This window comes from Diceros bicornis, chromosome 27, assembly GCF_020826845.1.
Source record: "Diceros bicornis minor isolate mBicDic1 chromosome 27, mDicBic1.mat.cur, whole genome shotgun sequence".
Classification (NCBI taxonomy): domain Eukaryota; kingdom Metazoa; phylum Chordata; class Mammalia; order Perissodactyla; family Rhinocerotidae; genus Diceros; species Diceros bicornis.
In genome coordinates, this window is record NC_080766.1 from 38,831,483 (window position 1) to 38,843,543 (window position 12,061).

Sequence of the window (12,061 nt, forward strand, 5' to 3'; positions counted from 1 at the left end):
ATTGAAATGTATTTCTCACAGTTCTGGAGGCTGAGAAGTCCAAAATTAAGGCCCTGGCAGATTCAATACCTGGTGAGGACCCCATTCCTGGTTTGCAGACCACTGTCTGCTTGCTGTATCCTCACGTGGCAGAAGAGGGCAAGGGAGCTTTCTGGGGCTGCTTTTATAGCCGCTCTAATCCCATTCATGAGAGCTCTGCCCTCATGACTCAACCATTTCCCAAAGGCCCCACTACCAAATACCATCATGTTGGGGGTCAGGTTTCAACATATGAATTTGGGGGCCACACAAACATTCAGATCACAGCGATGATTATAACAAAAGCCCTCAGTAAATTTCCATTCACTTTTCTCCTCACTCTCTTCCCCTTCTCTTGGCTGGATCTTGAGGCTCAAGGGGTAGGTGGTGAGGGGGGAGTGGGAGACAAGTCTGGCAATGCAGATGAAAGTCACCCCAAGCTGTTTAGATTTCATTTTATGAGCAGTGCAGAGGCATTGAACACTTTTGAGCAGGGGAATAACAGAATCAGAGCAACGGATTAGGAAGCATATCTGGCTGCCTGGTGTAGTATCAACTGAAAGGAGGATATCAGAGGGAGAGCATCTGATTGGAAAACGACTGCCAGACACTATTGTGCCTGTCTCTATGAGATCAGCAAGAGTAGAAGGAAGAGGTTGATTGTTAAAGAAATTGAGGAGCGAGAATCAACAGGCCCCAGTTCCAGATTGATTTGGAATAGGCAAGAAGTAGAAGAGTCAGAGGGTTTCCCCTGGTCGACTGGGAAATAATCCAGGAGAGGGGGCGTATTTCAGGGATGGATGTGGCTGAGACTTCTACTCATCCTGCTGGTACTCATTCTTAACACGGACTCATCCAGCTAAAGACTACACTTCCCAGCCTTCTTTGCAGCTCGATGAAGTCATGTGACTAAATGCAGCCCAGCGGGAATGAGAAGGACTGCCATATGCAATTCTGAATAGTGTCCTTAAAGGGAAGTGCTTCTGCTTCTCTTCCTTCCTTTCCTAGGGAGGAACACGGACATGGTAACCAGCCATCTTCAGCCAGGGGGACGAGGGCAGAACAAGACGAGAGGAATCTAGGTCACAACGTCACTGAGCCACCAAAGCAGCCTTGGACCACCTTCCTCAAGTGTTATGCTGGAGAACAATAAACTTCTATCTCATTTAAGCATCTGTGTTTGCGGCGTCTTGTTACTGACATGTTATGGTCAAGCGTCATTCTACGTGAAGGGCAGACTTATTTGCTTTTGTTGTATTTTAAGTGACTGGGAGGTTGAGAGACTGTATCTCTGGACCAAAGGCTCTCAGAGCCACCCATCCTCTGCCCACAGGTTCTGCATCACTTTGTGGTGTGAAGAGTACCTGTGAGGCGTCTGCAGCACACGCCAGCCCAGGGACAGAGGCCATTTGGGTCTGCAGCACACATCTAAGAAGTAGTGGACATTTCACATCTGCTCCAGCAAGACTGAGACAGGAAACACACCCGACAGTGAGCCTTCAGGGTCACAGGGATTTCATGATAAGGTGTGTCACTGTGACCTGACAGGAGTATTGGAGAAGCAGATAAGGCAAATGTGACAGATGTTGGTATTTGTTCTTCAGCAGAATATTTCTCACAACGTCTATCTACAAAGGTATTGAACTATCTTCGAGGGTAGTCATACAAAAAAAGTTAATCATCCCTAGGTTACCGTCACCCAGAGGGAGAGTCCTAATGACATACCGCAGGCTTTGCCTTAGTCACTGTTTGCTCAATTACTTGCTTATCAAGATACTAGGTAACCCAAAGCAATTAGTAACCGAAGATACTCTGGATAACAAAACTTAGGAGTCATAAAAATGCAAGAGACTGGAATGATACACTGAATCTAGCCAGATTCATTCATTCATTCACCGAACGCATATTCTTCAACACCTAGAACATGCCAGAGGCTGTTGAAGGTGCTGGGACAGAGCAATGAACAAGATGGACAATGGTTCCGCTCTCACTGAGTTTGTGTTTTAGTATGCAGAAGAAAGACAACAAAACAGATAAATTAAGATAATTTTTGTAGTGACAAATGCTAGGAAGAGTGTTAACAGCATGATGTGCCAGTGATGGGAAGGGGAGGCTCCTGATTGGGGATCAGAGATGACTGTCCTGAGCCAGTGACGCTTGTCCTGGATGATGAAAAGGAGCAGCCTCGCAGAGACGAAGGAAAGAGCATTCCAGGGAACAGCAAGCGCAAAGGCCCTGAGGCGGGAGCAGGTTTGGAGTGCTCCAGGAATAAGCTGGTTTGCTGGAGCATAATGAGCAAGAAGAATAGTGGGAGAGGAGGTGGGGCCAGGTCTTCCAGGACATTGTAAGAAGTTGGGATTTTATTTTATGTGGAGTGAGAAGCTTTTGGAGCATTCTGAGGAGAGAGGTGGCATCACAAGATTTATTTTTCCAAAGACTATGTTGGCTGCAGTGTGAAGGGTGGATTATACAAGGGCTGGAGCAGAGGGGTGCTCGACAGTTGGGAGATTGACGCGTGGTCAAGGTGAGCAAAATGGTGACAAGAGTACAGAAGCAGAAAGAGCAAGAAGTGGTGAGATTGGAGATGTATCATGGAGGTAGAGTCCACAGGTTTTGCTGACGGTTTATGGGGCTGAGGGAAGAAGAGAAATCAAAGATGACTCCTGGGGCCTTGGCTTAAGCAACTGGTGGATGGTGGTGCCAGTTCTTGAGTTTCCTCCATCTTCACCATTAACTCACTGGCCCAAGCTTCCCCTGTCACCTATCTTTACTCCCACTGCAGTCACCTGGCTGCCCTCCTGCTTCTACCACTCCTATCCCCACAGTCTATGATGAATCTTGCTGAGATCCACACCTGAAGTTCCACATTAACACTCGCACGTGCTAACAGATGGGTTGGAAGGAAACCTCAGTGTGGTTCATGCACAGAGGTCAGGCAGACAGGTGGTCACTGTATGGGATTGTCCTTGGATGGCACAAATTGGACATGCTTCTGGCCAGGGAGGGGACTGAGGACACCAGGCAGGGGAGAAGTCTGAATTAAAGAATGAGACCGAGGCAGAAGCCCTGTTTCAGGAGACCGGAGGTGAGAGAAGGAGGAGATTCTAGTGCTCAGCAGAGCAGGGTCCAGAGGGGTTCTCAGGACCCAGCAGGGACTTGGGCTGGCCAGAAGACAGTCCAATCTCCACCAGAAGATGGAGCTGGCCGTTGGTGTACTTTCGGTCCCTGCCCAGAAGTCCACAGGGCAAGCCCAGTTTTCTTCCCAACTCAGGAACAGCGGCTGGACCAGATCCAAAGTTGAGGGGCCCCAGAGAACCCAACTAGGAGAAACCAGGAATGAACAGGAGCAGAAGAGCCAAAGATGACCTTCTGGTTTCTTCTAATCTTCTGGTTGCAGACCACTTCACAGCATTATTAACATTAATTGATCTCAATTCTTAAATTCTTAATCTTTTACTTTTATGACTTTTTTCACATGAATTGTAGATGGTGACTCACCTCCAAGATTGCACTTAAGATTCCAACACGTAATTGCCACCATAAATGCATGTTTCCCCCCCCCTGGCTGGAGCGTTCCCAAAAGCAGTTTCATAAATCCCTTTTTCTCATTTTCATGTAGAGAATGTGAAAGATCCAAGGCACTGCCTAAATCAACTTTTTACTCTTTACCTTATTTTTTCAATTTACTCAAAACTTTCTTACACTTGCTAAGATCCCTCACTTTCTTAGAAAGCGTTAGATCTCTTGCCTTCCATCCCTGCTGCACATTCATGCTCTCCTTACAGGGTCATTTCTCACAAGGAGATTGTATTAGTTTCCTGTGGCTGCTGTGACAAATTACCACAAACGTGGTAGCTTAAAACAACAGAAATTTATTCTCTCACAGTTCTGGAGGCCAGAAGTCCAAAATGAAGGTGTCAGCAGGGCTGTGCCCCCTCTGAAGACTCTAGAAAAGGATCCTTCCTGCCTCCTCCCGTTTCTGATGGCTCCAGGTGTCCCTTGGCTTGTGGCTGCATCACTCCCATCTCTGCCTCCATCTTCACACGGCCTTCTCCTCTTCTCCCTTTGTCTCTCCTGGACACTTGTCCTTTGATTTAGGGCCCCCAGGATAACCTAGGAAGATTCCATCTTGAGATTCTGTACTATCTACATCTGCAAAAACCTTTCTTCCAAATAAGGTCACATTTGTAGATTCCAGGGGTAAGGACGTAGACATACCTTCTGGGGGCCACCATTCAACTCCCTTCAGGGACACGACTATTATCCCTTGTGCAGAGTTACTGCGCAGGCCGAGAGCAGAGGAATCTACCCAAGTCAAGGTAAATGCAAGCTGGGCAGTGGGTGAGGTCCACTTGCTAGCCATGTGGCTGGAGCCATTGAGACAAGTGTTTCAGCCAAGTTTCAAAACATGGCACACTGTGGGTCTTCAGGCTGGTCTTCACTACCTGCAAAGCACAAGCAAGTTGGAAGGCATTATTCGTCATTGGCAGTCAAGTTGGTACAAAGAGCAGAGGCCTGGTCCCGGCCCTCAGCTTAGCCAACTGGCAAGACTCTGGCCAGGTTTGTTCATTGGTTAACCAGGATAACATGATGCGCTGTGCTTATCACAGGGCAAGGGGGCAAGGGAGCCGATGTCCGTGAAACAGTCCGTAAGCTACTGTTTCACGTAAGCCCTTCACAGGGCTACATGAAGGGCTACGCACGTGCAGAGTGCAATTCTACTTGCTTTAGTGGGAAAACACTCTTGATGCAAAATTTGGAAGATTTTAGTCCTGAATCCGCTAGAAGTTTGCTCTGTGACTTTGGATAAGTCACTTAAACTGCAGATAGTAATGCGATCCAAAATAAGTCATGTCATAAAAGGTAAGTCTAGGAAAGGTATAAAGTACTATATAAATGCAAGTTTCTACCATTATTATAGTTTTTACTACTTCAGCAAAGTATCATAAAAGACACGGCATAATGTATTTACATCTTTTTACTGGTAAAACTTTTAACATATGCGTCCATACTTACTAACCAACATTTTATATGTTTGTTGGAAAGGTGATGAAAATCCATCCCCAGAATTCATAGTGTCATTTACTCGGCAAATATTTGAGTGCTCTGTGTCAGGGATTGTTCTGAGCATTGCAGAAAAGTCGTGAACAAAACAGACACAATCCTTGCCCTAATGGAGCAGAAATCATGCTGGAGGGGTAGAGAAGTAACAGGGTAAAAAAGCGAAATATAAAGAATGTTAAATAATGATGAGGACTTAACAAAAAAAAACCATCATGCTGGCTCAGGCTGAGAGTGGTTGAAATTGTAGATGGGGGGTCAGGGAAGGTCTCAGCAGAACATTTAGTAAAGATCTGAAGGAAGGGAGGGAAGATGCCATGTGGCGTCTAAAGAAGAGCTTTCGCAAGAAAGGAAGGAGCCTGCCTGGTGTCTGGGGAGGCCAGCAGCTGGTGCCTGGAGAGGCGGCAGGATGGAGGCGAGAGGAGAGATCACAGAGATGGAGGGAGGCCAGGTCATGGGGCCTTCGGAGGACCAGGGCTTTTCCTCTGAGTCACACGGGGGCCACTGGAGGGTTTTAGCTGACAAGGGACAGGTCCCACTGATCTTTTAACAGGATCCCTCTGGCTGCTGTGTTGAAAACAGATATAAGGTCTAGAAGTCTTTAGAAATGAGTATAAGTATTCAAATTCACAAATCACACTGAAGAATCATTTTAAAAACATCAAATGATGTCAACTGTATCTCATTAAACTGGAACGAATGAATGAATAAATAAAATAAATGTCAAATAGTTGCTTTTTTCCCTAAACTAGAGCCAGTGATTCCTGCAGAGAAATAATCTACTCATTTTTCTATACAAACTTCAAAGTGTAGGGTGCAAATAAAGAAACTAGGAGGTACAAATGCTAAGTTTAGTCAAACATTCTTCTCGATACTGAGAAACACAGGTGCTGAAGCTCAGAGGGGGAAAGGGCTTCCTTTGTCTCCCTCCCAAGGGGAAGGTCTGGCTGTTTCTGGGGTAGCCAACTGCCAGGAGGGCCACTGTGGGAGAATAGGTGGGACCTGAGTCGAATCTGGTGATAACGGGCTGTCAGGTGCAGCCCAAGCCCCTCCTGCCCGGCGTGGCTCTGCCGTTTCCTCCCCAGCCCAGGCTGGCCCAGGAAAAGAACATCAGGGGTTCCCCCCTCTGGGTGTTAAAGATGCTGCAAGATTCATTGTACAGGCCAGCAGTTCCACAGGTACTTGCAAACAGAAATCAGATCATTGGATATACTAAAGGTATATATTGGCTACAAAAAGAAATGAAGTATTGATACATGCTACAACATGGATGACTTCCGAGAATAAAGGTGTCCACGTGTGTGTATAATATGCACACATATAGATACATACACATACACACACATACAACACAATGGTCTTTTGTGACTTCTAAAAAATGGTAATAATCACAAATAGAAGTATGTATGCCCAGCCAGGAGAGCCTTTGAAACCTGCGTTTTGAACTTCCATTGTCAAACAAGAAAGGATCGTTTGAAGAGACCAAATGAGATTGACACAGAGCCCAGACCTGCCTCTGGAGCAGGCAGCTGACAGCTAACTGTCTGCCATGTGCTCTGTGTGACAGAAGTGCCAGTTGGCTCCCTGCACATGGAGAAAGCCCTGGGAGAAACGTCCCACGTGGGACCAGCTATGTAATTTGCAGAGCCCAGTGCAAAATGAAAATGGGCCTCTTGTTTAAAACAATTAGTAAGAATGTCAAGATGCTGAGTGGGACTTTGGTGCTAGCACCTATCCTTACTCTAGCCATGGAGGGAGGTGGAGTGTGTCCCTGCTAAGGTATTCTTAGAGTATGTATCTGCCAGGCAGCTCTGCTCTGCTTTGATTTATGGGGGCAACTAAAGGGGTGTTTCTTTGCTAAGACAAGTGGGGCAACTCCTACGCCATTCTGTGAGAATCTTCCAGAAGATGAGTGCTGGTGGTTCTCTTCCTTGATAACTAAGCATGGAAGGTTAGCTTTCCTCCTAGTCCTCAACCTGAACCAAAGAGACATTTTCAAAGTGGCACTGTTTGGCATTTAGAGGTAAAGAAAGCAACGACTTGGAGCACAGCACAGGAAGAGAGGAGATTTATGCAACAATTATAAATAAGAAGTACTGATAGCTCAGTCGGTCTGAAATAGACATAGACACAAAAATTCATAAATGTAAAAAAGTGGGGAAAACAAATCTTGAAGAAATTGGAAAGCCATTCCTCCAAAGATTGGATGTAATGTAAATATTCCAGCGTCTTAGTGATTAATTCACACACCTGCTTAAGTCTGTTGTATTATTTAACCTTAAAATGTTAATCTGTTTTATTTTGTAACCAAAAGTGGCATGCAAATTAACCTTACTTAATCATCTGCTAGACTGACTGGCACAGTCATGACTAACTCTTGGTATGTGTGAAGACTCGGGGTTCGGTTTTCCAGTCTGCAAGACAAATAATGAAGTTGATACTCTGAGCATTATTCAATTCGGTGCATACTGTGGGAATCATTCTGTGATTCAGAAGAGACACACACAACTACTACAGAATCATCTATCTATACGAGCCTGACTCACACTTCAAACACACTTATTTAGGGATTATCAATTCTACAGACTACAACGGGTCCCTCTTACTATTTTTGTTGTTCAGACTTGCCTACAGCATGTCATCACGCAGTTTAATATTATGGTGGATTTTGAAGGTGGTTTATATAGTCCAAGAATATTGCCTTATAAGGGAAAATGACTCCTTCAAAGAGGGAGTGGGCATGCAAGGCCTGGACGGTGGCCCCAGCCCCGCCAGGAAACAGCCACATAACTGGGCAAAGAACTGATCTTCCTTGGGCCTCACTTTCTTTATAAAAACAGGAGTTGATTTCACTTGTCAACTCTCTATGGTTTTTTCCAAGTTTAAAATTCAGTGTTTCATTCCGTGGTCTCTTACCATCAAAGGCAAAGAGAATTATAGTGAAAGCAAGCATGTGCTCCTATCGACAGCACTGGCCTCAATCTTCTTGTGAACCAAACTCTGCTCAGAGTGTAGAACAGGACAACGATCAGAGATGACTGAAGGGTTGATGGACTGCGCCCTCCCAGGGCCAGGGGAGCCGCTGCCTATTTAGACTTAGACTTAATTATGCGCCCGGCATTGTTCTACGTGCTTAAGAAACATTAACTCATTTAATCCGCAGGCAGCCCTTGGAGAGAACCACTGCTATTACGCAAACTTGACAGAGAAGGACACTGAGACCCAGACAGGCTAAGTCACTTCCCCCAGGCCCACAGCTGGACAGCTAGCAAAAGGCTGAGCTGCGATTTGACCCCAGGGCTGCCCTTCAGAGGCTAAGATCACAGGCTTCACCTAGTTATGATGCCTTCATGCCCACAGGGAACCCAAGGGACAAATGAGGCTGCCAACAAGCAGAAGAAATTACAATGAGACATCAGAAAAAGTATTTGATCTTTAGGATAGTCCTATGCCGAGGAACCTTAAAGAAGAAGATAGACATTGCCTGCTCTTGCATAGTTTGTGACCACCCTGTCAGGAGGCGGGGAGCCTGCTAGATGACCCTAGGTCTGCCTGGGGTTCCTGGTACCTGTGCCACCAGCAGATGGGCAAGACTGGAGGGCCGGCTGGATAGGATACATGTTGTACGAATATTTGGAGCTGGGGGAAATGGGGGTTATAAAGTTTGACTTTATCTGTTTCTTGACCCCAACATGTATCAATGGAATAATTGCTACTTGCCAGACACCACCCAGCGACTGCAGGGTGAATGGTCAGCAAAGGAAACACAGGTGCAGAACATGCATGAATTAAACTATTTCTATCTCTAAGTATATTTTCTTCTCCCCCGGCCCCCACCTCCAGGATTTCCAAAGTCTCACATTTGTGTGTGATTTTTACAGTACCATGTACTACATTCTTACTTCTTCGAGGACAAGGACTAAGCCTTACTCATCTTGGTCTTCTCAACAGCTGACATTGTGTTTGCTGAATAAATGATATACCTCAGACCAAATGACCTCTGTTTAGTTTGCAACTGGAGACCACCTCGAACTGTGTGTTAACTATTGATTTGGATTTCAAGGTAAATACAGAGGTATTTCTAAGGAAATGTTTTTGCTGTTTTTTTTTTTTTTTACAGGATGACTTGATAAGCTAATCATTCTTAATAATTACGTCTGGATTCTAAAAAACTCTTTATCTGCATTTTACTCTCTGGACATTTAGTACTTATAATGCATACGTTATACTGTAATGTCCTCTTTCCTCCTCCCTTCTATGAGCTTCTCTCTTTCTTAAGGGAAAAGAGATTGCTCTTAAACTCAGCTTGACATGGTGCATCTGAGCATTTCACCCTGCATGCCTTCTGACTTCTAATTTCCTTCTAATACCTTCGACTTTTGATCTTGAAGCACAAGGGCGGTACTTTTATTAGGTTTAATTTACTGTAAAGCTCGGTGTTCCTTGTGAATCAAGCCATAATAGTCAATGAATAATCGCCAGCTTCAGCCAGGCCAGGTTTTAGTTCTGCTGAGTAACTAGGAAACCGACTAATAACAGGAAGGCTTAAAAATGTTAGAAACCCCAACATCGCCCCAAAACTAAGATAAGCCATTTTATCACGAGCATGGGACCACCCAAGCGTAGAGGGACATCAGCCACCACGTAGGTCCCCAGGCCAGGGGGCTGCTTGGATGAGCCCAGGCCTCCTCAGAAGGGGAGGCAGGGAGTGACAGGGGCTTGCGTGGGGGACAAGAGCCCAGGCTGCTGTGTGACCCTGGCTTCCTCTGCCTGGCCCCGTGCATCTTTCAGCTCTGCCATTTGTGCTTCTGGCCAGACCATTCTCAACAGGCTTTCACACATTTCCATCTGAGAGAGTAGGGATGATTTTTTTTTCATGCATATAATATTTTTTTCAAAGGGTTTTTCATAAAATGATCCCAGAGGGAAGATTGCAATAAAACCTTGATCGCTCTATCATTGTGAGCCTCTCTTCCATGGCTCAATATTCTGATAAATCCTTTACATTTTCGGTTCCATGTCAATGGTCATCACAGCCTTATGACCTAGGTTCCGTAATCACCTTTTCTTCTACAGAGAGAACTGACCCCAGGTTTGAGTTCGAGCAGAAGAAAAATTGACTGTCAGGAAGGGGTTGTCTCCAAACCCCTGTGCTCTCTTCTTTTGACCTCTTTCTGCTTGGACATGTTGGAAACGGCCCAGCATGAGCAAAGCACCCCTCCCAACCCCCAGCCTGCACCAGCCCCTCAAGTAGGAGTGATGCCATCCCAAAGAGTCAGTGGACCTCAATGACTCAGGGAGCCCCTGAGCATCCCGCAGTGAACACCCATGGGCACGGGAGCAGGTGCTGTGGACAAGACCATCCCACTTGAGCGACTGAACTTGACCTAATGCAAGCGTCTCAGACACTGTGAAGGGCTGTGTGAGAAGCCTGGGGGAAAAGACCTTCTATTAGCTGAAACTGCAGCCCAGATGAGTTACTATTTTCTGCTACAGTTAAAAAAAAAAGTACTCTTCACGATTCCATGGTAACTTAGTATGGATCTGTATTTCATTTGTGAAACTCCTTCTTGACCTATCTATGATTTTTGATCCGGGCCTGAACAGACACAGAGAAGCCATCAGAATCAATTCCACCTCCAGGAAACATTAACCCCCTGCAAGCGCTCCCGGTTGTTTCAGCTGCATAGACCCAGCCTCTGACTCATACAACGGTGACACCGGAGACCCTCAGGCACCTAGAAACATTAACGTGCAATGTTATCTCAATTATCGGGATCGCGCCGGATTTCGGGTTGCCATGGAAACCAGGAACCTTGGTAACAAGGAAGTGAGGCAGTTCCTCTCCTTCACGGCTCCGCAGTCCCTGAGCTGCGCCAACTTTCAGTCCCACCGCCATGCCTAAGCTGAGCTATTTGATTTTATGCCCACTTTCAGGAATCTAATAAATTTTCCTCTCAAATATTGAGAATCTGACCTGAATCTGAATAGGAAATGCACACATTTCTAGCCATGCCTTCAAGCATTTTCTGCTAAAAATGGAAACCGGCACTGTGGGTGGCAGTTTCCCATGGTTGGGAGCCTGATAAAATCGAGTTTCAACCCTGGATTTCCCATTTATATGTTTTATGACCCAGCAAGTTATTTACCCTGAGGTTCAATTCCCTCATATTTATTTATTTTTTTTAATTTATTTATTTTTTTATTATTTTGTGTGTGTGTGTATGTGTTAGGAAGATCAGCCCTGAGCTAACATCCATGCTGAATCCTCCTCTTTTTGCTGAGGAAGACCGGCTCTGAGCTAACATCTATTGCCAATCCTCCTCCTTTTTTTGCCCCCAAAGCCCCAGTAGATAGTTGTATGTCATAGTTGCACATCCTTCTAGTTGCTGTATGGGGGACGCGGCCTCAGCATGGCCGGAGAAGCGGTGCGTCGCTGCGTGCCGGATCAGAACCTGGGCCGCCAGTAGTGGAGTGCATGCACTTAACCGCTAAGCCACGGGCCGGCAGAACTCCCTCATATTTAAAGTGAGAACAATAACGCCTGGGAGAATTATCATCAAGATTAGCCCAGAGAAGCCCACTCCAGGCTGGTTTCTATTAAGGCACCGCTCAACTCTAGGGGGTGCCACGCACCCGGAGGCTGTAGGAATGCGGTCTCCCGGAGCAGGGTGGACCCCTCGCCCAAGCAAAGGTGGGCAAAGGGCCCGGTTCGTACATTTATCATCTCATTTAGAGTCTTTTCCTGATAGAGTGATCAGAAATCATAAGCCCAGGAGGCGACCCAAGAATGGGGCCAGAATAAGCCCCTTATTTCCCAAGCCCTGCGGCCACTCGGTGCCACCAGCACCACCACACCGTTCCTGCCGAATCTGAGAGGCACGTTTGGTGTTAAAGCCTCAGGACAAGGGGAGGAGACCGCATGCTCCAAGAAGAGACTCTCCGCCGACCTCCCGGGACCCACGATCGCACAGGGCGCCAG